Source organism: Enhydra lutris, unplaced genomic scaffold (genome assembly GCF_002288905.1).
Source record: "Enhydra lutris kenyoni isolate GAN:26980312 unplaced genomic scaffold, ASM228890v2 scaffoldscaffold20, whole genome shotgun sequence".
Taxonomy (NCBI): domain Eukaryota; kingdom Metazoa; phylum Chordata; class Mammalia; order Carnivora; family Mustelidae; genus Enhydra; species Enhydra lutris.
Genome location: NW_019154104.1, coordinates 31,455,597 through 31,483,533, shown reverse-complemented (window position 1 = coordinate 31,483,533; position 27,937 = coordinate 31,455,597). Strand labels below are relative to the sequence as shown.

The 27,937-nt window shown below is 45.0% G+C and overlaps 2 protein-coding genes across 6 annotated transcripts in view; both read right to left on the bottom strand.

The window, feature by feature from the left end:
• LOC111148752 (translation initiation factor IF-2-like) overlaps positions 1 to 27,937 on the bottom strand; it is a 63,841-nt gene that overhangs the window by 4,302 nt on the left and 31,602 nt on the right. The gene's annotated exons all lie outside the window — the stretch shown is intronic.
• Positions 1 to 27,937, bottom strand: part of LOC111148495 (TNF receptor associated factor 3) — a 116,234-nt gene that overhangs the window by 77,823 nt on the left and 10,474 nt on the right. For 2 of the 5 annotated variants that reach the window (XM_022505087.1, XM_022505091.1), the window contains exon 1: positions 23,864 to 25,198. The exons of 1 other annotated variant lie outside the window; for it this stretch is intronic. The gene's annotated coding sequence lies outside the window, so the exon portion shown is untranslated. Of the gene's footprint in view, positions 1 to 17,774; positions 18,398 to 23,863; positions 25,199 to 27,937 lie in introns of those variants that run through there. 2 more of the 5 variants (XM_022505088.1, XM_022505092.1) reach the window with 2 other exon arrangements.

Sequence of the window (27,937 nt, the reverse complement as noted above, 5' to 3'; positions counted from 1 at the left end):
CATGAGCAGGGACACTAGGGAAATTATCAACCCCTCCATCACCACCAAAAAGTACTCAATTTCTGAGTTCCCCCTACCATGAAATAAGTAAGAGCACTTGGGTTTTTAAGACCAGGAAATATTTACAAGACTTGAAGTAATACAGTCAAAGAAAACACATTAACAACATAAAACTCACAAAAACGAAAGTAAGCCTTTGTATAAAATAAACAACTCACTGATTTATAGAAAGACTACATCCTCAGACCTAACAAAAGAGCTCCCAGCTCGTTCTCCTTGCTGTGTGTTCACCTCGGTTCTCGACAATCCAACCATAGGAAAGAAACGTGGTACCTCAGCATGACATTGTCACTGGCTAACACTGTCATTAAAATAATGTGTTTCTATTTTCCGCAGGAAGAGAATCGTGTCTACTCACCACTTACAATGAGTCAACCAGTGTGTAAAATATTTTACATAATGGGAAAATTTATCATGCCCCCAAAGTTCAGTGTGTTCTCATTAGGTTACCAGAAATTACAGATGTGAAGATACTTCTGTTAACCAAAATCAAGAAAAGAAACTACTTTAGATACGCACACATTTTCGGTGTGGCATCTCTAATTCCTTTTATGCTACTGTATTTCAAATTACTCAGACTGACAAATTTGTAGTTTAAGGATTGAATAAAGAAAATCTGCATGTCGACAACACAGGTAACTTTAAATTGGTTTTGACACTGCATCACTTGCTACCTACAGAGCTAGACAGAAGTCAGAGCCTGGCTGATAGGGACGGCTTCAGGTTTTGTAAACACCCCTATGGTGAAATGGTTTTTCCAAAATTATGATACCATCTAGAGTGTTCATGGAGCCTTCCCATGTGCCTCACTGTGAATAAAAAACTTCTGTGGAAAATTTTATAGCGTTTGCATCCACTTCACATTTTCCCATGTTACATTCTGTGTTTTTCTTAATAATCCTGGTGAAAGAAAATATTTAAGCAATTAAGACACATTAAACACTTCTATGATGACCTTCCAAAAACAACGCCACTCTTCCACAGTACTGTAAAAGGTACACTTGGAAACTGGCACATTCAGGCAGGCCAAACAGATGCGAACATTTTAAACCAACACACTTGCTCTAAGAAATAAAACCACCAGATATTTTTTACATTATCAATTGGTCCCCCAGAAAGGGTAATTATAAAACACAAGAATGAGTCTCTCTCAAACCCTGTTAAATAAACCGTTTGCAAAGAATAACCACAACCGCATGAATGACGCCAGCCTGGCCCGTCACCGTTACTCACGCATAAAACCCAGGGATGTGTCTTGCAGCAAGTTTTCACAATACAAACTCTATTCTTGATGACCTTAAAATACATTGCAAATGACATTCTCACAAGTCCTTTTTGAAAACCGTAGTAATCTCTTATAAACACAGAAAAGACTGAAAATGTGTCTCTAATTCAGTGCCATGGCTCATTAAACCCTAAGTCAAGTACCTTGGACAAAAATAATTCTAAACTGAAAGAATTATCAATGTAATGCACTGATGTATCAACATCAATGTACATGCTCAGATGAGAGTTAACACATTCTACATAATTTATCAAATACCGTAGGAAAACTAGAAATAATACTAAGTGTGGCACCTGCTCCAGGAACCAACTACTTCACCCTCCATCCTTTTAAATGCTTGAAATATTTGCGTATTGGCTCCTCATTTTTGAATAAAACAGAGCTGGCCTTCCTGCAGCCTGGCAATTGAACATTTATTTCAAAATTCAAGTACCATTTCAGAAGGCAGATAGATTTTTTTGAATTGAAGATTTCTCTCTACATCAAAAATGCATCTTAAGGGGCGCTTGGGTGGCTCAGTGGGTTAAAGCCTCTGCCTTCAGCTCAGGTCATGATCCCAGGGTCCTGGGATCGAGCCACGCATCGGGCTCCCTGCTCAGCAGGGAGCCTGCTTCCCCCTCTCTCTCTGCCTGCCTTTCTGCCTACTTGTGATCTCCTGTCTGTCAAATAAATAAATAAAATCTTTTAAAAAATGCATCTTAAAATAAACAATAAAGTTATACTCATATTTTAAAAGTCAGGAGCCATTACATTAAATCCATCTAATGTTGAAAAATCCTGATCCAGCTGAGAGGGCTAAGTGTCGGACCGAAGAGAAGTCAGACCTGCCCCTGGCTCAGCCTCTGCTCTACGCTCCACTCCCGCTGGCGGAGGAGACAAGGAATGCAGGGCGTCCCCCTCGAGGCCTTGGCTGCACCTCGCTCTCTACTCCTTGAATCCCTGTGGCCAGATCCAAGGGAACCTGATCCAGGATGACCCTGAACAGCCCCTTCCTACAACTGCCCCCTCTTCAGCGCCCCACGCGGCACACCTCAAGCATTCAGCACCACAGAGCACACTTCCCCAAAGCCAGTGGGGGTGACAGAAATGCCCGGGCCCCGGAGCAGTGCCTTCCGTGTGTGTGTGTGTGTGTGTGTGTGTGTGTGTGTGTGTGTGTGTGCGCGCGCGCGCACACGCGCACTCGACACGCCACATGATGGTGGTCGCCCCCCACCCCGTAGGAAGGCAACTGTTTTCTGCCTCTGCATTTATAGCACACAGCATAAAGCACGACAGACATTCACTAAAACAGCCCCACATTCCCTTATCTGTGATTCTGAAACCCCAAAAGTTCTGAAAACACGATTGTACGTCATTGGGTAGCACGCCCTGATGCAACGTGAGGCTGTCCACTTAGTGCAAACAGTCATGTACTTTGCTGCAAAAACCTGTTTGGTTACAGGATGCTGCTCAGGATGTTCCACAATACATGGTATATTCACTAATTCCATTATAAAGTCTCACAAATGCCGAGCTCCACAACAGCCCTGGCACCAAGAATTGTGGAGGATTGCCCAATGACAACAGGTCAAGAACCCGGCTGAAACAGTGACTCATGAGCCCCTTTAATGACAATCTGGACTGCAAGTCTACATTCATGTGTGTGTTCACTCTACACACTTTCTGAGCATGAGTGTGCTATACCCTCTCCGGGTGCCGGACACAGGAGGCTCAAAACAAGACCATGGTTCTTGCCCTCATGGAGCCCAAAGACTGGAGGGGAAGACTAGGAAGTAATAAAGGAGTGCTCCCGTCACAATTGGTGGAGGGATGAAGGCAAGGAAGGTGCCTGGGCAGGGATCCAAAGAGGGGCCATGCGGAGTGTGGTCAGGGAAGGCAGCCTGCCCAGTGGCCTGAGGAAGCCAGCCTTTAGGAATGGAGAGTGCCACAGGCAAAAGCAGGTTTACCTCTGCTCTCGGGAGTCAAGACAGGATAAGGGAAGGGGCAGAGCCATACCATGCAGGTGGGCCCATAAGGTGGTGGGAGAACTGGGAAGCCAGGGGTATGTAGCTAGTCATGCAAATAAACCACCCATTACAGATCAAGCTGCCCCAGGCCCCAGCCATCTCATGTGTCAACATCAGAAAGGACAGACCTCTGATTTTTCACACACTCCCATCCCACAAACTGACTGTGGGGTAATTCAAACCGTTCATAGAGCTCTCACTAAGAAGGTTGAAGAACTGGGGTGCCTGGGTGGCTCAGTCAGTTAAGCATCCGACTCTTGACTTTGGCTCAGGTCATGATCTCAGAGTCTTGAGATTGAGCCCCCCACCCCCAGGCTCTGAGCTCAGCGGGAAGTCTGCTTAAGATTCTCTCTCCTCCTCTCCCTCTGCCCCTCCCCCTTTTCTCTCTCTCCCCACCTAAAAAATAATAGTAAGATTAAAAAGATCATCCTTGGGGCGCCTGGGTGGCTCAGTGGGTTAAGCCTCTGCCTTCGGCTCGGGTCATGATCCCAGGGTCCTGGGATGGAGCCCCGCATCGGGCTCTCTGCTCAGCGGGGAGCCTGCTTCCCCCTCTCTCTCTGCCTGCCTCTCTGCCTACTTGTGATCTCTCTCTGTCAAATAAATAAATTAAAAAAAATATATTTAAAAAAAATAAAAGATCATCCTTTATTTAAAAAAAAAAGACTGAAGAAACTAAGTGGAGGTCAGTGGGTATTAATCGTACTAAAATTGTATGCAAAGAAAGCAGGCAAATGCAACAAACAGGAAAGAAGCCAAATAACTTTTTTTTTTTAAGATTTTATTTATTTAATGAAGAAAGAGAGAGCACAAGGGTGGGAGAGGGAGAGGGAGAAGCAGGCTCCCTGCTGAGGCTTAGGCAGACCTGAGCCCAAGGCAGAGGCTGAACCGGCTGAGCCACCCAGTCGACCCTGCCAAGTAACTTCTAATCGCTCCTGATTGTTAAGTGTCATAAAAGCCGGGCCAATAACACTACACCCAGCTCGCTCAACCAGCCTATCAGAATTAGAAGACGTACAGTGTGTTTGTTAAGTGTTCTAAGACAACAGGAAAAGGTTTGCTAAAATATTCTTGGAGGGTGTTGCCCCTCAGTGGCCCTGCCTTCTGCTGCACCTGTTTCTCCGGCTGGGGAAGGGTGGGAACGAGGCCATTCCACCGGCCCACGCCACGCGGCCCACCACGCCAGGCCCTCCCTGGTGCAGAGCGAACAGGCTTGCCAAGCAACAATTAAGATGCACAAATGGAGGGATATTTGGAGCAGCTGCAAAAGCTCTATTAAGGATAACAAAATGGGTAAGTGAATCTCAAACTCTTTAAGGTTAAATACTCACTTGGGTGAGATTTAACAACATAATAATAGAATACAATAATGAAGTGGCTTCTCAAACTTTTCCACCAAAATACCCCAAAGGCATGGGAGAGAGAACCCCAAGGGTAAGCAGTTTGAAGTAACTCAATGTGTATGAAGTCTTAGGTTTGATATTAAAAATTCATGCAAATTTTACATTTAACTCTGTAACAAATCCTACAACACCCCTTCCCATCTTGTCACTCTCTGTTTCTCTGGAAACAGGTGATCTGAAATTTTCTCAGCCTCTCACTGCTGAATGGATATCCTGCCGGCCCACCGCACCTTCTCTCCTGATCCTAGCAGAGAGGCCCATCTCCACTCTGGGACAGGATCCCAGCCTCTCCCCTCTCGGCTTCTCTCCAGGACACTCCCACCAGTGTATAGGGAAAGGGCAATCTGTCCCCAGCTCACCCATCTCCCATCATTCTGTCCAAGTGAGAGCAAACTTAAGAAGTTGTCAATGCACACATCCCATTCTCCCCTGACAACTTCCACCCACCACCCCAGCACAGCCGACTGACACCTCTTACCAAAGTCTCCAAAGACCTCCATGTTCCCAAATGCAATAGTGAATTCTCAATCCATCTGCTTGATGTTCAGGTAGCTTTTCTTTAACTTCAAATATTCATTGCTAGCCCCACCTGACTTCCAGACGGGTATATCATAGTTATCAACTCAACATCTCCCCTTGAGCACCTAAAAGGCATTTCAAACTAAACAGGTCTAACATTGAACTCTGGGTCCCCCTCCTTCTCTAATCCAGTCTGGTAGTACCTGGCTCAGTAAATGGTACCACACTTGTTCAAGTCATGAAGTCCTCTCCTTCTTCACATGCCCCACACCCAATCCACCAGCAGAGACCGTCAGTTCAATCTTCAAAATATATTCCAGAGGTGCCTGGGTGGCTCTGGGTGGCTCATGATCTGCCTTTGGCTCAGATCATGATCCCAGGGTCCTGGGATCAAGGCCCACATTGGGCTCTCTGCTCATCGGGGAGTCTGCTTCTCCCTCTTCTTCTGCCTGCCCCTCTGCCTGCTCATGCTTTCTGTCGAATAAATAAATAAAATCTTTAAAAAATGTATTCCAAATCCAACTACTTCTCACCACACTCTAACTACACTGGCCTCCTTGCTGTTTCTAATAAAACACACCAAACATATTCCCGTACCAAGGTCTCTGTACTTCTCGACCCTCTACCTAAATACATTCTTCTCGCAGACGCCCTTCTTACAGGGGCTGCTCAAATGCGATGCGCTCAGGACGCCTCCCTGATGCCTGTCAGGACAGCTTTCCCACCACACTATAGCCCACAGGCCTGTTTCCTTGTCCTTCCTGACATGGCTCTTCAGTATTAATGGACATGGTTATTGGTTTACGGCCTATCCCTCTCCCCCTATTACAATATAGGCCGCACGAGGGGCTAAAATTTGGACTCAAGTTGTGCTCCCCGACTTTAGAGCAGAACCTGACACATGGGAGAGAGGTTCAGTCAGTATTGGCTGAGTCTGTTTACAGCCCTACTTTGAAACATGATTATTTTTTAAAATATGGAAACATTTATTCCCTTACTCAACTCTCTAACAGGAGAGTTTGCATGTATGCCCTAGACTTGGAAGCAGCACACACATCATTTCCTAAGTCCTCCCGAACTTGAACTAGGTGCCGGCAGCGTCACAGGAGTGCACAAAGACCTGGCTACTAGGTCACTCATTAGAGCACGACATAAGATAGGGAACACTGGAAACAATCTCAAGAAGTGAATCAAGAAACTTTATGCCATGCTATTATAAAATACTTCTGTTTAACACAAATATGAGAATCCCATAATTTGAAATCTTCTAGTAGCCATGTTAAAAAGATAACGAGGTGAACTTATGTACATTATTTAACCCAATATAAAATTATATCATTTTAATATGTAATCAACATAAAAAATTGTCCATGAGATAGTCTGTGTTCTTTTCTTCCATGTGGCCACATTTCACATGCTCACTAGTCACGTAGCTCATGGCTATGAGACTGAAGAGCACAATTACAGACTAAGAAAAAGAAAATGTTGACGATACAATAAAAGTCATAGTTTGCAGAAACTGACAAATTGATCCTTAAAAGCACAAGGGAATGCAAGAGACTCAGAATAGACAAAACAATCTTGCAGAAGAAGAACAAATTTGGAGGATTCACAATTCCCAATTTCAAAATTTACTACGAGGCTAAGTAATCAAGACAGTACTGACATAATAAGGATAGACATACAGAGCAACAGAATAGAATTTAGGGTCCAGAAATAAACCCTTCCAATTGTGGTGAATTATTTGTGACAAGGGTATCAGGACCGTTCAATGGGGGAAAGAGCAGTCTTTTTGGCTAATGGGCAATGGGGTATCCACATGAAAAACAGTGAAACTAGACCACGATCGCAGACCATACACAAAGTTTAACCAAAAACGAATCACAGGCTAAAGGGAAGAGCTAAAACTATAAAACTCTTAGATGTGAGCAGGTGCGTATCTTCATGACCCTCGATTAGGCAGTGGTTTCTCAGATGACATGGAAAGCAAAAGCAACCAAAGAAAAAAACAGAGAGTGGACTTCACCAATGTTAGAAAATTCTCTGCATCAAAGGTGACCATCAGGAAAGTGAAAAGATAACCCAAAGAATATAAGAAAATATTTACAAGTCATATAGTGATAAAGAAACTGTATGTATGTAAAGAACTCTTATAACTCAGTAACAAAAAGATGACCCAACTTTAAAAAACGGGCAAAGGCTATGAACAGACATTTTTCCAAGGAAGATACCAAAATGGTCAATAAGCACATAAAAGGATGCTCTACATCGCTAGTCACCATGGAAATACAAATCAAAACCACAATGAGAAACCACTTTACACCCACTAGGACGGCTGGAATAAAAACGACGGACATAATAAGTGTTGGTGACGCTGTGGAGAAACTGGAACTCTCACACATTGCTAACAGGAATGCAGAATTGTCCCAGCTGCTTTGATAGTGTGGAGTACCTCAGAATATTAAACACAGCATTACCATACGACCAGCTATCTGCACAACAGATTAAAAAAAAGGTTCTCACAAAAACTTGTACAGGACTTTTCACAACAACACTATTCATAATATCTGAAAAGGGGAAACAACCCAATGTCCATCACCTGATGAACATATAAACAAAATGTAGTCTATCCATTCGATGGAATATTATTTTCCTATAAAAAGAAATTACTGATACAGGCTACATGAATGAACCTTGAAAACATTATACTATGTGAATGAAATCACTTGCACAAAACTATACATTGTATGAGTCCATTTTATGAATTTCCAGAAATGGCAATCAACAGAAACAGAAAATAAATTAATGACTGCCTAGGGTTGAGAGTAGGGAAGAATGGGAAGTGACAGCTAATGGGTATAAGGGTTCTTTCTGGGATGATGAAAATGTTCTAAAATTACAAAGTGGCAGAAACTGCAAAATTCTATAATACACTAAAAATGACTGGATTGGGGGCACCTGGGTGGCTCAGTGGGTTAAGCCTCTGCCTTTGGCTCAGGTCATGATCTCGGGGTCCTGGGATCGAGCCCCGCATCAGGCTCTCTCCTCAGTGGAGAGCCTGCTTCCTCCTATCTCTCTGCCTGCCTCTCTGCCTACTTGTGATCTCTCTCTGTCAAATAAATAAATAAAATCTTTAAAAAAAATAAATAAAAATTACTGGATTGTATGTTTTAAAATGGCAAATATATTATCTGAATTACATCTCAATAAAGCTATTATTTTTTTTAAAGATTTTATTTATTTATTTGACAGACAGAGATCACAAGTAGGCAGAGAGGCAGGCAGAGAGAGAGAGGAGGAAGCAGGCTCCCTGCAGAGCAGAGAGCCCGATGCGGGGCTTGATCCCAGGACCCTGGAATCATGACCTGAGCCGAAGGCAGAGGCTTTAACCCACTGAGCCACCCAGGCGCCCCTCAATAAAGCTATTATTTTAAAAAGCAAATTATAAAATGGTATTATTTAAAATAAATCTACTTTTATAAAAAGAAAATATATATATGCCCCCAAAATGGCTTAGAAGAGCATATATAGCAGTGATCTGAGTGAACAGGGTCTTATTTCTATTTTTCATCTTTCTTGATTTTTTTATAGGAGGTGGTTACAAATAAACAGTAAGGTATTTTCAGGTGTCATTCAATAATGCACTATACTTCCACCCATCTGTTCTCAGTATCTAATAAACTTTTTTTTTTTAATATTCCACATATAAGAAAGATCATACAGTATTTGTCCTTCTCTGTCTGGTTGATTCTCATAGCATAATGCCCTCAAGAACCATCTACGTTTTTGCGAATGGCAAGATTTCATTCTTTTTTATGGCTGAGAAATACTCCAGTGTATGTGGAACTGCTGGGTCATATGGTAGTTCTAGTTGAGGAGCACCGGTGCTGTTTTCCATAGCGGCTGTAACAATTTCCATGCCCACTGGGCAGTGGATAAGGGTTCTCTTTTCTCCACATCCTTGTCAATACTTGTGATTTCTTGTCTTTTGGACAATAACCACTCTATCAAGTGTGAGGTTATATCTCATCGCAGTTTTGATTTGCATTTCCCTGATGATTAATGAGAATGAACATCTTTTCACATACCTATTGGCCATCCATATGTCTTCTTTGGAAAAAAATATTTATTCAGATCCTCTGCCCATTTTTTTTTATTTGAGTTTAATTTTTTTTATTTGCTACTGAGTTGTAGGAGTTATTTACATACTTTGGTTATTAGTCCCTTTTCAGATACACGACTTGCAAATATTTCTCCCATTCAGTAGGTTGCCTTTTCATTTTGTTGATGGTTTCTCCTTTGCTGTCAGAATATTAAAAAAAAAAAAAAGATTTTATTCATTTATTTGAGAGAGAGAGAGAGTACAGCCAGGGTTAGGGACACAGGAAGAGGGAGATTGATTCCCTGCCGAGTAGGGAGCCGGACCTGGGGCTCAATCCCAGGACCCAGGGATCATGACCTAAGCTGAAGGCAGACACTCAACCGACTGAGCCACACAGGAGGTCCCTGTGCAGGAGCTTTTTAATGTGATGTAGACCCACTTATTCACTTCTGCTTTTGTTGCTTTGACTTTGGTGTCAGATTAAAAACTCATCACCAAGACCAATGTCAAGGAGTTTATCACTGCCTGTGTTTTCTTCTAGTTTTATGGTTTCAGGTCTTATGTTCAAATCTTTAATCCATTTTTAGTTTTGTGTATGGTGTGAGATAGAAGTCCAGTTTTCCTGGCACCATTTACTGAGAAGACTGTCCTTGGCCCATAGTATGCTCTTGGCTCCCCTGTGGTAAATTAATTAACCATATATGCGTGGGTTTATTTCTGGGCTCCCTCTTCTGTTCCAATGATCTGTGTGTCCTTTTGTGATACTGTTATCACGTTGTTTTAATTAACACAGCTTTGTAGTATAGTTTGAAGTCAAGGAGCACAGTGCCTCTAGCTTTGTTCTTTCTCAAGATTGCTTTGGCTATTCAGTGTTGTTGTTGTTTTTTTTAATTCCATGCAAATTTTATAATTATTTGAGCTATTTCTTTGAAAAATGTCATTGGGGGGCACCTGGGTGGGTCAGTTGGTTGAGCGACTGCCTTTGGCTCAGGTTGTGATCCCAGGGTTCTGGGACAGAGCCCCATGTGAGGCTCCCTGCTCAGTGGGGAGCCTGCTTTCCCCTCTCCCACTCTCCCTGCTTATGTTCTCTTTCTCGCTGTGTCTGTGTTAAATAAATAAAATCCTAAAAAAAAAAAAAAAAAGGAAGAAAAATGTCATTGGAATTTTGATAGGAAATGCACTAAATCTGCAGATTGCTTTGAATACTATGGACATTTTAGCAATATTTATTCTAATCTTTCTACTTGTTTGTGTCATCTTCAGTTCTTTCATCAATCTCTTGTAGTTTTCAATATGCAGGTCTTCTACCTTCTTGGTTAAACATTCCTAGGTATTGGGCCACCTTGGGGGCACTGTCAGTTAAGTACCCGACTCTTGATTCTGGCTCAGGTCATGATCTCAGGGTCTTGAGATCGAGCCCCATGTCAGGTTCTGCACTGGGTGTGGAACCTGCTGAAGATTCTATTTCCTCTCCCACTGCCCCTCCCCACCACTCTCAAGCAGGCGTGCTCACGTGTTCTCACTCTAAAATAAGTAAACAAATCTTAAAAAAAAAAAAAACAAACCACATTTGCAGGTATTTCATTCTTTCTGTTGCAACTGCAAATGACATCATTTTCCTTATTCCTCTGAGTTTGTTATTAGCGTCTAGAAACACAACAGAATTTGTGCATTGATTTTCTATCAGGCAACTTTACTGAATTCGTTTATTAGTCCTGATACTCTTTTGATGGGATTCTGTAGGGTTTTCTATGTTTCTCTATTTTCATGTCAGCAGATAGTGTGCTTTACTTCTTCCTTTCCAGTCTAGATACATTTTCTTTCTTTTTCTTGCCTAATATTTGGCTTGGATTTCAAATACTATGCTCAGTAAAAGTGGCAAGAATGTGCATCCTTGTCTTATTCCTATGTATTTTTCCTCTTTGGCTCTGCCTATTAATACAATTTTCCTGTTACGAATGGGCATTCCTTTTTGAATAAGAAGGGGTGTGTCTTTGTATTTTAAAGAATTATATATACCAAAATATCAACAGTGGTGAAGCAATGGGAAATATTTGCATTCTCTATATTCTATATTCTATATTTTTATATTCTATATTCCTATATTCAAACACATTGGCTTTTCCCTTAAAACAAATGAAAGACACACACACTCTCTCTCCCCTCCTTCCAGGACACGAAAATTCTGGCATGGCGACAGTATGGCTCTTGGGAAGCTCATCACGAGAGGGTAAATGTAAGCAAAGGCGGGTCATGTGGGTAACTGTCCTCTAAAGTGAAGTCCCCAGGGACCCACATGTTTTTTGCTAATACCAAGGGGGCCAATCTGCTATTCCAGGGAAAGGGAAGTCACTAGGGCCCCACTGAGAGTGGTACTTGTGTCCAGAGACCATGGCAACTCTCACAGGGAAGGTGGGGACGGAAACTGGATGGACAGGCCCGGGCAGGGGTTTGGGGCAGGGGGGTGGACTCTGACCTCCCGGGACTGGTCAGGAATCCTCAGGGATGACCCTGCTGCAAACAAGGCCTTCCGGAAGGACTCGGTTCATTAAGGCAAGTGCTATTTGGCCGGCGCAGTGCCCTCTTCACAATCTTAGTCCATCTGAACAACTTTGGATGATGCCAATAATCGAATCAAGAGGTTTGAATGAAGGCCTTCAGCACCCTCACACTCTGAGACTAGGGTTCTGACTTCTGCAAAAAATAGTCCACATACCAATGGTTTTCTGTTGGTGAGTCTGGGTCAGTACAGTGTCCCTTGTTTGCTCAGAAAAGAACCAGTATGAGAGCGAGGAGGCTCTGGGGAGGACCACGGGAACACAGTTTCTCGGCGTCCTCCTCAACTACCGGCCACACCTCATCCTACCACAAGGTACAAAGTGTGTAACGTACAGGACTTGATTCTCACAAAATGACCTAAGCACATATATACTGAAAAAAGACTAAAAAACTACCCAATGTTAACAGTGAGAGGCTAATAGAGAAGTTTATTTTCTTTGTCTTCACCCATTCTCCTAGATGTGTACGCTTAGGATACCGTTACTCAGCTTTCTCCTGGGAGACCCCCTTTTCGGAAATAGGTTACTGTAAAGGTTCTGTCTTCAGAGACGTTCTGTCAATGCTGATTTTTGGGAATCCAGAATGTCTACTGGCTTCAGGGCACCCTTCCCACATTTCGCCTCTCAAAGAATATAACCACACCTAGGTAGGCTGATTTTGAAAAAGTATACAAATTTTAAACTCTCTTTGCAGAAATTCACAGCTTCAATACAATTACTGACTTCAGCAAGAATTTTTCTACCTTTTTAGAGATTCCCTCAAGGTCATCAATGCACGGGATCACGGAGACTTCACAACTGTTCTCTGCTGCCCAGAAAATGTAACTAAGCATAAGAAGCACCTCAACCAATCTTCAGCCTTAAACTGGGAATTCTGGGCCCATGTACACAAGCACCACAGAGGCAGTGGCCGGTTAAGTGACCCAATCACTTGTAGAGAATAGTTCAGGAGAGCGTATCCCAGAAAAAATGGAATACTTACCTCCATGTCTCACCATCAACTCTAATTACGACACTGACATTCTCCTACTCAGAAGTTTTTGATGGTTCACATCTCACTTGAGAACTATCACTTAAGAGGAACTGTGATGGAGCGCCTGGCTGGCTCCGTTGTTAAGCACCTGCCTTCAGCTCAGGTCATGATCCCAGGGTCCTGGGATAGAGCCCTGCGTACGAGGCTCCCTGCTCAAGGGGGGACTGCCTCTTGCTCTCTCTCTGCCACTCCTCCTGCTTGTGCTCTCTCAAATAAATTCTTTCAAAAAGAGAGAGAGAGAGGAGCTGTGATTGTTTCCTCCCTTTCTCCCAGTCATCGCATATTCAGGAAACTCTCAGCACACCCCACCCCCACCGCAGTAGTACTTTTGCACACCCCCCCATGTCCTTTCTCACTTTGGCCCTCCCACAGCAATACCCCCACCCTCAACCTGCTGCCCTGAAAATCAAAATGTTATTTTTATCCCATAAAATACCAGCTCAAGGGGCACCTGGGGGGTTCAGTGGGTTAAAACCTCTCCCTTCGGCTACCTAGGTGTGGGGAGCCTGCTTCTCCCTCTCCCTCTACCTGCTGCTCTGCCTACTTGTGATCTATCTCTCTCTGTGTCAAATAAATAGGTGATATCTTAAAAAATATATACCACCTCAAATTTTAGGGTTTTTTTTCAAGATTTTATTTTTATTTATTTGACAGAGATCACAAGTAGGCAGAGAGGCTCCCCGCTGAGCGGGGAGCCCGATGTGGGGCTCGATCCCAGGGCCATGGGATCATGACCTGAGCAGAAGGCAGAGGCTTTAACCCACTAAGCCACCCAGGTGCCCCTCAAATTTTAGTTTTTGTAAAGCACTTCTTGACCCCCTAACCCAAGAGTCAGCCAATCTTCTTCTATAAAGGGCCAGATGGTCTCTGTTACACTTTCTTCTTTGCTTATTTTTACAATCCGTTAAAAACATAAAAAACATTCTTAGACCTATAGTTTGCCAACCTCTGCTTTAAAGACCATTACTCGCACATCGTTATCTGATAGCCCGTTCTCTGATGTTTCTGCCACTATTTCCACTGTGACTACTAATACTATTACTCTATCATACCTTCTGCACTATCCTGCCTTATCCGACAGCTCACACTGTCACGCCTGCCCGTCCTCAGACTCCATGTTCTCTGCAGGCAAGAAAAATCTCTTTTATCCCTACGTCACCTACTATATAATACTAACACATATAAAGTGCTTTATCCATGAATGTTTTAAACTGATTGCTTTTAAGTACAGTGTGTTAAATTTAAAATTGCTTATTTAATGGGGCGCCTGGGTGGCTCAGTGGGTTAAAACTGCTTATTTAAGCATTTTCTATCACAAGTTGCTAAGAATTTGTTTTTGGTAAAGCCGATTTCTGATGAGCTTCCTGAACACGTGAAGACTGGAGTTAGATGAGTGAACCTCCTTGGTTTATTTTCTATTAGATGAACTTTTCAAGCCAAACTGAGTTGTTGTTGTGTTTTTTTAAGATTTTATTTATTTATCTGACAGACAGAGATCACAAGCAGGCAGAAAGGCAGGCAGCGAGAGAGGGGGAAGCAGGCTCCCTGCCTAGCAGAGAGGCCGATGCGGGGCTCGATCCCAGGACCCTGAGATCATGGCCTGAGCCGAAGGCAGAGGCTTAACCCACTGAGCCACCCAGGCGCCCCCAAACTGAGGTTTTCATTCAAAGACCTGTTCCTGTCCACACAGGTCTTTAAAATTCTATGGTGTGAAAAATTTTATTATGGAACCTAAAAATAATCCTTACATGGTTTAGATTCAATTTCCAGGAGAAATGTAAGCTTAAAAAAAAAAAACAAAAAACACACAACCTTATCAGCAAGTTCTAAACAATCAAAATTGAGACCAAGACTCAAATTTTTCTAGAAACTTCAATCAGCTGTTACGAGGATGTATTTTCCCTTGTTAGGAAAATGTATTTTCAGTACTTCCAGCTTATTACTTCTTGTAAAATGGCTCTATGTCTGGGATCCACCTGCCAGACAAATTCAGAAGTTACTCTGCCACCAATCATCTTAAATAACTTTGTAGGCATTTCCTTCTCTCAGAAGCCTCCCGGGAACCCCTCTAACTCCTGGCTGGTACGGGCCTTCTTTCATATTCATTTTCTATGTGGAAACTTAAGAATTCTCCAGCATCAGCCCGTGGCAAAGAAGGAACAAGGCCAAACAGATTCTTTGTGCCTACTTCCTACATCCCGCTCATCCAGAAGAAGGAGCCGAACGGACACACTATTATTCCACGGCAATCCCTGGGGTGCGTGTTCTTCCGTGTCCACCGGAACTTTACCTAGGGCCTGTCTGAAGGCCCAGCCCGGCACGGAGGTGTACCACCCTGACTTTCTTGCACACCAGCATGCCTGCTGGAGTGATTGTGCCATACTGGGGAACTAGTTGTCCATTTCCTGTTTTGTAGTAAGAAAGACCTAGTAGCTCACCGTGCTTTACTTTACTTTACTTTCCTTTAAAAGCTTACTGACAGAATCAGTACGAAGCGATCCTTCTGTACTGAAAACAGAGAGGAGTATGAGCCCGCCGCAGGGATCAGAGAACCCCCGGGACGTGTGGTCACTGCCCCCTCCGCACACACACCCTACAGCCTCTGCTTTTTTAATACTCCAAAAGGTGAGGAAAAAATAACTGACAGAAAAATCCCCTATGCAAAAACCCCAACTCTGCGGGAAGGGGGGCGGGTCCGTGTGAATCACCCCTCCTCCTCCACGTGACGCGCGGCCAGGTGAGTGATCTCTCAACTAACGACGGCCGACAGAAGAGGGCTCGGCACCGCGTGGACATCTGAGCGCACCTGCAGGAAACAGGGCAACGGGAATCCAGCGTGCAGGGGCAGGAAGACAGGTTCCAGCCCCCCCACCCTGCCCCCACCACAGAGGAAGAGGGATGAACACGCAGGCAGGGCAGGCCAGGGCAGTCCAGAGGAGGATGGACACAACCTTTGAGCAGGCAGGTTCTTTTGGGAAGAAGCCCACAGAGAGGCTAGATCATCTAGAGCTCGGTCAGGAAGGGCTGTCCGGGGCCTGGAGAGGAGGGATGCTGTATTTTCTGAGCGCCCTGGGAAGCCACTAAAGGGTTTTTAGTGAAGGACAGGAGGAACCTACGTTCCTAAAAGATCTCAGCGGCAGCTATGTGGGGAAGGGCCTGGAGTAACCTGGGACAAGTGGAGAGACCAGGCAGGGGCCACGGACACGGGCAAGAGGCCTGGACCTGGCTGGGAACCAGGGAGGTGGGAAAAACCAGGACACAGGCCTGAGTGCCACAGACAGAATGGGAAACAAGGACAGGGATCAAGGAGCGCTCCCCAGTGTTCTCACTGAAGCGACTGAGTATGGGTAGAAAGGATCGGGGTTCAGAGTTCACTGGGGACAAGTTAGGCGCCATCTAAGTGAAAACTACAAGTAGCCTAAGTCACGTCTGGTCACTCCTGCTTGGGGCTCGTAGACAAAACGCCCCTCCTGCAAGACTCTCACCAGCAAGCTCCCCCAAGACCAGCCACCGCAAGTGCCCCACTCTCAATTCACCCCCTACCCACCAACCCTGCTCTATTCTGGAAGCAGCACCTGGACTTCCCGATCTGTCCTTAAGCCCGGCCGAACCACACAGGCTCCATGAGCTTTGAGGACGGGAAGCTGCCTACGTCGTTTCTTGCTGTGTCCCTGGCACCTGGCATGGTGTCTGGCACATACTGAGTCAACAGCTTTTAAGTAAATACATGGGCTAAAGCTCAAAGAGCCTATGGGTTAAAGACAAGTCTGGGGAACTTGGGAACCACAGCTGGAAAATTCTTTTATTTTTCTAATGGTACCCTCTCAAAAATTCCCATCCCGCTAACTAAAGTTTCAATGTAAATTACGGTATCTCAGGGGGAGTTTATCCAAACAGACTAATGGACATCTGGGCTTCCATTGAGGGCACTCTGACCTCCCAGTTCCCTCTGCTGACTGTAATACATACTTCTAGTAGATGCTCACTATGTTAAAAGATTTTTTTTGACTCCTTAAGATTTCATGTAATGACTAAAGATTGAATTTTTGTAGAAAGCACCTCACCTTGCAAAAATATTGAATCTTAATCATCACATATCTCCTGGAAATCAAGGAAAGAACGTCTCTGACCATCTACACCAGGTTTCTCAACCTCAGCAGTACTGCCATGTTAGGCCAATAATCCTTTGTCATGGGGGGAATTGTAGGACGTTACAGCATCCCTGGCCTGCACTCCCCAGATACCAGTAGCCTCTCCCATTTCCACCCCCACAAACAAGTTTCTAGACATGTCCCTTGGGAGAACAATTATCTACGACCAAGTGGTCTTTTCCTATTATTAACACAGCCAAGGAAACAGGGATGAAATTCTAAGTTTGAAATGCTCACTTAAAAACAACTGGCCCAAATTACATCCTCTAGTGAAACCGAAAGCAAAACAGGTACTTACACACACACACACACACACACACACACACACACACACACACACCCATCCTGGCAGGGTTTTGAACCATGATATCAAGAAATGCTAACATTTCCTTTGGCGAGAGTCTAAGTTTAAATGTGAGAATCTTGGGGCGCCTGGGTGGCTCAGTGGGTTAAGCCTCTACCTTCGGCTCGAGTCATGGTCTCAGGGTCCTGGGATGGAGCCCCGCATCTGGCTCCCTGCTCAGCAGGGAGTCTGCTTCCCTCCCCGCCCCCCCACTCCAGCCTGCCTACTTGTGATGCCTGACTGCGTGGGGGAACTCATTACCAAGCCTCCCCACCTCCACAGGATGAAGATCCGCCAAGTAAAATGCTTGTACTCACCAGAGCCCCTCAAGACACACGGGAAACACGGCCTTGCAGAGCTGCTCTAACACCTGTGAGACTGGGGGTCATCACGGGGGTGGTTGCGTGTAGGCAGCTCCCTGGTGCGTCCTCAGCACCCCTGCACGCCAGCTGGGGGAGGGGCCGACAGAAACCTCTGGCAGTCATGGCTGCAGGCCCCAAAATGTCCCCGAGGAGGGCCTGTCTGCTGTCCAGGGCCAAACCCCTGTTCAAAGGTGCAGGCTTCCAGCACCGCAAAACCCAGGGACTGGGAGTGGTCCGGCCTTATCCCAGCATTCTCCCCTGCCGCTGCTTCTGTCACACCGCTATCCGCAAGCAAGCTAGCGAGTCTGGCGTGAGGCATCTGTAGTGTCAGATCCCCACATCCCTGCACCACAGAGCTTTGGAGGTCGTCGCTGTTTCCTCCCGGCGCAGAGCACTCACAACAGAGCAAGAATCCAGCGAGTCCCAGCCCTCCAGGGCCCCTCGACGGGACTGGCAGTGACAGGCTACAGAGCAAAATGTTTGAAAGTAAGATCAAAACTAGTGCCAATTACCAAAATGATCTAAACCAAAAGGCACCAAACATACATGGGGAGCAAATGAACTCTGCGGGCCGGAACTAGCTCCGCGGACAAGCCATGGAGGTATTCAAGACGTGGGTCTCCATGCGAACTCTGCTCCGGATCCCTTCTCGGGCTTCTCGGAGTGCCAGAGCACGCACGGGCGCCAGGACAGCAAGTGAACAAGTGGCACATTATCTCAGCCCGAAGGTCACTTTTGATAAACAAGGACGTTCAGAGGTTTGTAACATTAGAACATATATTATATAACAGAATGTAAAATTTGTACCAATTTCAGATAAAACAGACTACAGAAACCATGTGTTAAGAACAGGCTGCTTCAGAATGCTACACCCCGGCCCTGCAGAGGGTACAAGTCACACGACCACTCTTCTGTCGCTAGGGGGCCTCCCAGTGGGAAGCTGGGGACTGCTGAGGACTGTCCACTACTGTGCACCAGAGTATCAGAGAACCCAAGATTCTAGGTCTCCACAATGTAAAGTAAGTACAAGGGGACGGGGAGTGGGAGCTGTTTATAAAGGTACTTAAGTAAAAATGTCCAAATGTTTAGCCGACTTCATAGGGTCATTCCTCCAAGTCAAGAATGCTATCTGTGTTACAAACGTAGTGCTCCAAAGGGGCACATGCACCCGAATGTTTATAGCAGCAATGTCCACAATAGCCAAACTATGGAAAGAACCTAGATGTCCATCAACAGATGAATGGATAAAGAAGATGGGGTATATACATACAACGGAATACTATGCAGCCATCAAAAGAAATGAACTCTTGCCATTCACGACGATGTGGATGGAACTAGAGGGTATTAAGCTTAGTGAAATAAGTCAATCGGAGAAAGACAATTATATGATCTCCCTGATACAAGGAAGTAGAGATGCAACGTGGGGGGCTTGGGGGGTAGGAAAAGAATAAATGAAACAAGATGGGATCAGGAGGGAGACAAACCATAACAGACTCTTAATCTCACAAAACAAACTGAGGGTTGCTGGGGGAAAGGGGGTCAAGAGGGGGTGGGGTTATGGACACTGGGGAGGGTATGTGCTATGGTGAGTGCTATGAAGTGTGTGAATCTGGAGATTCGCAGACCTATACCCCTGGGGATAAAAATACATTATATGTTTATTAAAAATTTTTTAAAAATTAAAAAAAAAAGAATGCCATCTGTGATCGTTTCTTTGATACACACAGTGGTCATCACACACTTAGAAGTGTCAGAAGAGAGGCTGACAGAGGTCAGAGACTGCCCTGAGCCACAAGGCTGTGAGAGGGCCAGAGCTAGCCTATGGGGTCCACACCCTCAGCCACCATACCACACTGCCCCGAGGCTGCACTAACGGGGTGAAAGGAGAAGCGCTAACGTTCCAAGAGCCTTTCACTGTAAGGCATAAGGGTCCTTCAAGCCCTCAAGAATCCCACCTCCTCTGTGGAAGCTTGCCAGGAGGCCAGGCCTCTTGGCCTGAAATGTTATTGAATATTCTTTTTTAAGAACCTTCCAGGATGTCCGGGGGGCTCAGTCATTAAGCGTCTGCCTTCAGCTCAGGTCATGATCCCAGGGTCCTGGAATCGAGCCCGGAGTCGGGCTCCCTGCTCAGCAGGAAGCCTGCTTCTCCCTCTCCCACTCCCACTGCCCCTGCTTGTGATCCCTCTCTCGCTGTGTCTCTATCAAATAAATAAATAAAATCTTAAAAAAAAAAAAAAAGCCTTCCACATTTTCCCTTTCTAGGACTAATTTCTAAGCTCTTGGTCAGCAGGGACCATGTCATACACACACTGCCACGACGTCCAGCCCAGACACATGCGGAGTGGATGACGGACACCTACCTACAGATTCAATTTAGTTACGGTTTATGGAAAATACTGAATTATCTGAAGAATAAAGTCTGGCATGCCAAATATAAAGGTGCTGGAAAACAAAGAAACCAGATGGGGAAAGCATAAACACACGAATGGAGGAATTAAAGGAGTAGTAATAGCTGCGTTCGTCGGCCACCTGTTAACTGCCGGAGTTCGGTATACGGACAGACATGCTAATACGATACGCACTCACCCCCTGCGACCACCTAGCAGCTGAATCTCCTCAGCTCCACAGTCTCTCACCCAAAACCAAAGCCAGAGGTGCTTCAGAGTATAGATATTTTTTGGGTTTTAGAAAGGAAATCCTATGTGTGTATATTATAACTTACATAACGCCGCCAGTGACGTCCGGGACAGTGCCCATGGAAAACTCATTAATTCCAACAGTCTGCAGTAAGATACGGAATATTCAGAGTAAGTGGAACGGAGATTACATGTAACCTCACTGCAGCTCAGCTCAGGCTTGGCACCAAATACATGACACTGTCATTCCATTCTAGAGGCTGTGGCTAGGGAACTGGGGGCCTGCCTTACTGTCCTCATCTCACATGCAGGGACCTGAGGCTCAGGAAGGTCTAGTAACTTGCTCAAGTTGACGCAAGCTGACGAGGAGAGGCAGGGCTGGGACCCTGCTTCTCTGGCCCAAAACCTGTTCAGGACTTCATACCTGTGAGCATGGCCATCAGGAAACCCTGAAAACTCCACCGGGGCGCAGATTGGGAACCAGCAGTTCTGGTGGGGCAGGGAGGGTGCCCTGCATTTCCGAGGCACCTGGAAAGGTGCTGCTGATGGCTCATCCCCTGTGGGAGAAAGAAATGTGTTCCTTCGACTAAACCACAGGCTCTCAGGCCCGGCTCAGGGTCTGCATCCCCTCAGGACTTCTCAAAGATAGCCACTAAATCTGATTTCTGAGGTCTTAACTGATTGAAATCATCTGAAGTGGGGCCCCCCAGCTTTTGTGGTTCTTTCTAATAATTCTAATGTCCAGGCAGGATTCAAAATCACTGACATGAAACCATTAGGAGAAAAGAAATCACTGATAAAGTAAGACTCTTGTGAAGGCAGCCTGCGAGCCCAGTCAGGACTTCCACTAGAGGCCCTGCGTTCCCCGGAGGAGTCTGGGAGGCTTTCAGTCCTGACCAGGAACTGTTACTAAATCCCTCACGGACGGAATACCCCAGCTATCCCAGGCTCTGCGGTCATAAGCATTTTTCTCCTCCCTTGAAACCACTGAAATCTTAGACAAAGCACCCTAAAGGCAAAGTCTTACAGGACAACCACAAAAGTGCAAAACTCGAAGGGCCTGCTGCCTGCCAGCTGACAGAGACAAGTATTTAGCAGAATACTATGCAAAAGAACTTCTCGTTCTTATGCGGAGGTACACTGTGGTATCAGTCCATGAACAGAGAGGGATCTGCACATACAAATCAAGTTGTGGATTTTAAATTACGCTCACTGAGTCCTAAGACTGAAAGGGACATTAGTGGTCAGCAGCCTGCTCCCCGCCCAGGGGTCTGCCAGCTTCTACTGAACACGCCCGTCCAAAGAAGACTGGGAACAGGCCTTCCACAATGCAAATCTGCCCCTAATGCCACCTGAACTCAAATATTGCTTCCAAAATCCTGAATTAGCCAACCTCTTCCACACCCAGTCTCAGGTCACTTCTGGAATGACACGTATGTGCTCCAGCCCAGCAAATACCTACTGTCAGTTCTCTGCAGAGGCTCATTTGGTAACAGTCCTCATGGAAACCCAAGAGTCCCATTCGGACCTGTATGCTAGCTTGCTAACTTACTCATGGGTAACCTGCACGCCCCCCATCCCCCACCCCCCGCCACTTTTTGTTCTGTTGCTCTGCAGGCCACGCAGAGATCCTGGGAGCTGCCTCCTCAGTTTCCAAGGTGGGTGGCCATCGCGTAGATTTCAACAGGCCAGCCAATAGCCTCCTAGAGCCTTGAGGCTACAACCCCCCATCCAGAAGAGGTGGGACCTCCACCCCAAAGGGTCAAGGAAGCAGAAAATCAAACCGAAGAAGTTCTTCTCAAGCCTTAAGATCTAACGGAACTGGCCTGGCTAAGTGTGGACATGCTTGGGACCTGCCACCCTCTTGTCTCTCCTATTGCTCCCGTTCGGCAAGGGAACGGCTATTCTGTGCCTGCCCCATTACACTGTAGAAGCTCCTAACTTACCCGGTTTCATAGGTTCACAGCTGGAGAGGAATTCTGCCTCAAGACCAGTCACTGGCTCACGCACATTAATTTAGATGATATTTAGATAAGACTTTGGATTTCAGAGGTTATGTTAAGGTTTCGGGGGCTGCTGGGATATAATGAATGTATTTTGCATGTGAGAAGGACATGAATTTGGGGGGGTTGCAAGCAGACTACTATGTACATACTGTGTGCGGCCCCTCAAAATTTACGTAGTGGCACTCTAACTCCTGCTGTGATGGTATCTGACAGGTAATTAAGGGCCCTAATGAGAAGAGACAGACAAGAGCTTGCTTCCTGTCTCTCCCCACCACGTACGGACACAGTCAGAAGGGGGCCATCTGCCAGCCAGGAGGAGAGCCCTCAACCAGAAACTGACTGGGCCAGCGCCTCACTCTTAGGCCTTGAGCCTCCAGAATAGTGAGGAATAAACTCCTGTTGTGCAAGCCCCCGGCCTCTGGTATTTTGTTAGAGGACAGCTGTGCTGGTCAACACACGCCTCTTTCATAAAGCATAATGTTCTAGATTGAAGTGGGCAGCCTTAATTTCTTGAGAACACAGAGTGTCTCACTTAGTATTCCACATGCATATCCACACAGCATGACCGGCACCTGTGAAGTCTCTATAAAAGTTTATGCCATTAAACCGAATTTGGTCAGTGTTCATTTAAATGTTATTTTTCCTTATATACTTAACAGAAGCACACAGAAGTACACTGACCACCCAAACCTAGCTAGGCACACGGTAGATAAATACATGCTGAAACACTGAATGTTTGGTGGGCATAGTCTCTATCTTCTCTTTTCCAGGCTGAAAAAATGCAAGTTCCTTAAAGTTTAAATACCATTTTTTTCTGGTGAATTTTTAAAAGCTTGTTATTTTATCTCCACAACGACCACGGCACCACTGTCCCCATCTACCGTGAAAGCATACAGGTGTTTCAAAGGTTAAACAGCTTGCCAGGAGCACGAAGATGGTGGGGCCTAGCCTGTGGGATCCCGACTCCTACTCAGATCTTGTCCCTCCACCGCAGCAAGACTCCCAGCTCCTTCACTCAACCTCTCCGGCACCAACAAACACTCTTCCACACTTTCCACCATTTATATATTCTAGAAACTTTTACATGCGTAGTGTTAGACTTAGAAGAATAGAATGTCAAAGCTCTGGGTCCCTGGGTGGCTCAGCTGGTGAAGCATCTACCTCCAGCTCAGGTCCTGATCTCCGGGACCTGGGATGGAACCCTGTGTCAGGCTCCCTGCTCCGTGGGTAGCCTATTTCTCCCTCTGTGCTTTCTCTCTCTCTCTCTCTCTCTCTCTCTAATAAATAAAAATCTTAAAAAAAAAAAAAAAGACTATTAAAGCTTTAAGAGCCTTTTATCACATGCAGAATTGAGACCTCAGTGGACAGGCCTCACAGACAGCTGTTTCAGGTTAAACTATACCTTATATATTCCACTCCAAGCAAAAGTGACTAAAATCCGATGCAGTTCCCAAGAACCCTAAAACAAAATGAAAAGCAAGGGTAACCATCTTAATTCATCTTAACATAAGGAAACACCTTGTTCATATGAACCAGAGCAGAGGAGCCAGGGCACATGATCAACTATGGGAAATGCCGCCGCCCTCCTGCCCCCATCCTCCCTGCCTGGGTTACCGCCCTTCCCAGTCCTGCAGTTTCATTACCCTTCCTCAGCCCCGATGCGGGTCACCTCCAGGCCACAGCCACCACATTATGGTGTAGAGAATCTTGAAGGTGATGGTGAGTGAAAAAGGCAAGTAGTATATCAAAAGAAGCGCCCCAAAGACCTGCACAGAGCAGTTATTTTCTCCTTGATGACATGCCAAAGGTCAGCAGGCTTACGGAATCAGCAAAAGGGCAGAACAAGAAATGGGCATGTGTGTGCATGAAACTTCACTGCTATAAAAATCCTCAGACCGTCTAGACCACAGGCTCTTGACCTCGGGCATGACAGGAGAGGATTCAGGAACTCCCACGACTCCCTGAAATTGCATGCACGAGTCAGGCACTCTGGTGTATCACCAAACTGAAGAGGTTGATTCTCTTCATCCATGCTTACTTTGAAGAGGAGGTTAGATGCCCAGGAGTGGTGGGTATTTGGGAACAAAGGCACAGTCCGCTTGGGAAACAGAGAACCGGGCAGCTCATATGGCGGCCAGCCTCCTGGCCAGGGATGCTGGCATAGCAGCGCTGTATCCGCTGTGTCCCCCCTCCCCTGGCTCTCTGGCTCCGAGCAGGTGCAGGGGAAGGGTGAAGGGCACACAGGGAACACAGACACAGCGCCTAGCCTCTCTACACCCCTCTGTCCCCATACAGATGCAGATTTCTTGTTTCGTTATTTAAATCCACTCTCTCACTCCTCTATGACCTCATCACATTCGCTTGCTCAAATAGTGTTGCAATAATCAGCTGAGAAAGGCTGAGAAAGCAGGGTTTACAAAAAATGTGATTTCCGTGTTACAACTAATGCGTACACACCTCTTCACATGCTGACAAATTATCCCACACTTTTCTACATAAACAGCCATAACTTAATTCTAATAAGTCTCTAGGGGATTTACTAGAATGATCTAGGGTGAACACAGGAAATTTAGGATACGTAGGCTAATTTTTTCTCGATGAAGCTCTTTTTAAGAACAGAGAGAGAGAGAGGAAGAAAAAGAACAGAGAAAAATACAAGCTTCAATTCCACAACACTCTACAAAATGAAAGTGAATTTTCAAGTAATTTTTTAAATGAACTAATAGGAGGGGCCCCTCGGTGGCTCAGTCAGTTAAGCATCAGACTCTTGATCTCAGCTCAAGTCTTCATCTCAGGGTCGTGAGATCAAGCTCCGTGTTGGGTTCCATGCTGGGCATGAAGCCTATTTAAAATAAAAATATATATGTTAAATAAAAAATGAACTAACAGGAAGGGAGAATTTATAGACCCGAAGTTGTACTTGAAAAACTCCTGACAAACAGATGATCAAGGATGCCTGCTGATTAAGTAAATAAAACATACATTTTATTACCATTTTATGAATTACCATTTTATGAATGGGTTCATTCCAAAATTTTATTCAGGAATTCTTGGTTGAGAACACAGAATGCATTTTCTCACAGAAGACAGAAAACACACAACAGCTGGAGTTTCCATTTTAGCCCACAAGAGCCTGTCTTACGAAGTGTATACAACACACTGCCGACAGCACGGGAATCGAACCACCATACACAACACAGCGAGTTAAAGAGAGCCACAAGTTCTTTGACACTCCTTGCAACAAGAGCTAGACAATGTGTCCCCTCTCCCCACAACTAGGAGCACCTTGCGGGTTCTTGGACCATAGAACACAGCAGCAATAACGCTGTACCATCCGTCAGCCGCTGCTTCCTCTCCTAAAATCCCCACTGTAGGAGTCCTGGGCTGCCATGTAGGAAGTCCACCCACCCCGGCACAGGGGCCAACTGCAGAGGCCCTGAGGGTACATAGAAAGGGAAGAACCACTAAGCCAGGCCTTCCAACCATCCAGCCATGTTGAGTGCCAGATAAATACCAGTGAGTGACTTCGGTCAATGCCACACACAGCAGAAAAACCACCCAGCTGAACCCTGCCTGATCAACTCACAGGACCATGAGATCTAAAATAGATTACTGCTGTGTTGAGTCACTGATGCTTAGGACAGTGTTACTCAGCAATCATTACCCGGGACAATCTGTAGCTTTTTCAGAAAATGGCAAGCACATCTCACTCCTGTCCTGGCATTAAGAATAGTGTCCCCTCCTCCATTGTCCTCTGGTAGACAGAGAGTTACGGTAGTTTGTCAGCCAGGATTTTCCCAGGGATAGGCCATGAAGGGCAGCTGTGCATTGGGAAGCAGGGAGGTATATGGCATGATCATCATCCTGTCTGCTTCAAAATTTTAGAATTTTCCACACACTTCTGAGGACAGGGCAGTTTTCAAAATTCTGAAGAAACAGGATGTCCGATCAAAATGCAGCTGGTACCCTGATACAAAAGCCAGACAAAGATACCACAAGAAAACTAAAAACCCATATCCCTTATGACTTGGATGTAAAAATCTCAACAAAATATTAGCAAATCGGGGCGCCTGGGTGGCTCAGTGGGTTAAAGCCTCTGCCTTCAGCTCAGGTCATGATCTCAGGGTCCTGGGATCAAGTCCTGGTCAGGCTCTCTGCTCAGCGGGGAGCCTGCTTCCTCCTCTCTCTGCCTACTTGTGATCTCTGTCAAATAAATAAATAAAATCTTTTTAAAAAATTAGCAAATCAAATCCATCAAGACATTAAAAGGATGATACACCCTGGAAAAATGAGATTTATCCCAGGAAAGCAAAGGTGGTTCAACATACCAAAATCAATTAACATAAATACACCACACTCATAGAATAAGGGGGGGAACCACATAATCATATCAATAGACACACAGAAAGCATCTAAAAAACTCAACATTCTTTCATAGCAAAACACTCAGACAAGCAGGAATTGAAGGGAACTTCCTTAACATGATAAAGGGCATTTATTAAAAAAAGAAAGAAAGAAAAAACCCACACCTAACTTCATAATCAATGATCAAAGACTGCAAACTTTCCCCTAAGACCAGGAACAAGACAGAGGCATCTGCTTTCACTTCTACTATTCAACACTATAGGAGGAGTAGCCAGAGCAATTAGTCAAGAAAAAGAAAAAAAGAAAAAAAAAAAAAAGATATTCAAATTGGAAAGAAAGATAAACTATCCCTATTTGCACATGACATGATTCTATATATAGAAAATCCCAGAAAACTGCCAGAGGTAATAACCAAATTCAGCAAAGTCTGGGTGTATGATCACCACACAAAAATCAGTTGTTTTTATACATTAGCAATGAATAATCTGAAAGAAAACTAAGGAACAACTCCACGTAAAAAATATCCAAAAGAACAAAATATTTAGGAATAACTTTAATCAAGGAGGTGAAAGATTTGTACACTGACATTACAAAATCTTGCTAAAAGAAATTAAGAATGTAAATAAGTGGTTGGGGCTCCTGGGTGGCTCAGTGGGTTAAAGCCTCTGCCTTTGGCTCAGGTCATGGTCCTGGGGTCCTAGGATCGAGTCCCGCATCGGACTCTCTGCTCAGCGGGGAGCCTGCTTCCCCTTCTCTCTCTGCCTGCCTCTCTGCCTGCTTGTGATCTCTATCTGTCAAATAAATAAATAACATCTTTTTAAAAATGTCAATAAGTGGAAAGACACTCCACAGTCATCAATCTGGAGACTTAGTTATTGTTACAACGGCAACTCCCCAAAGCAGATTCAATTCAATCCTGATCAAAATTCTAGTGATCTTTTTTTGCAGAAAGAGAAAAACTGATCCTCAAATTAATATGAAGCTACAAGAGGTCCCAAGTAGTCAAAACAATATTGAAAAAGAAAAATAAAGTGGAAAGACTCATACTTCTCATACTACCTCAAAAGTTTCTACAAAGCTACAGTAATTCAAACAGTGTGTCACTGGCATA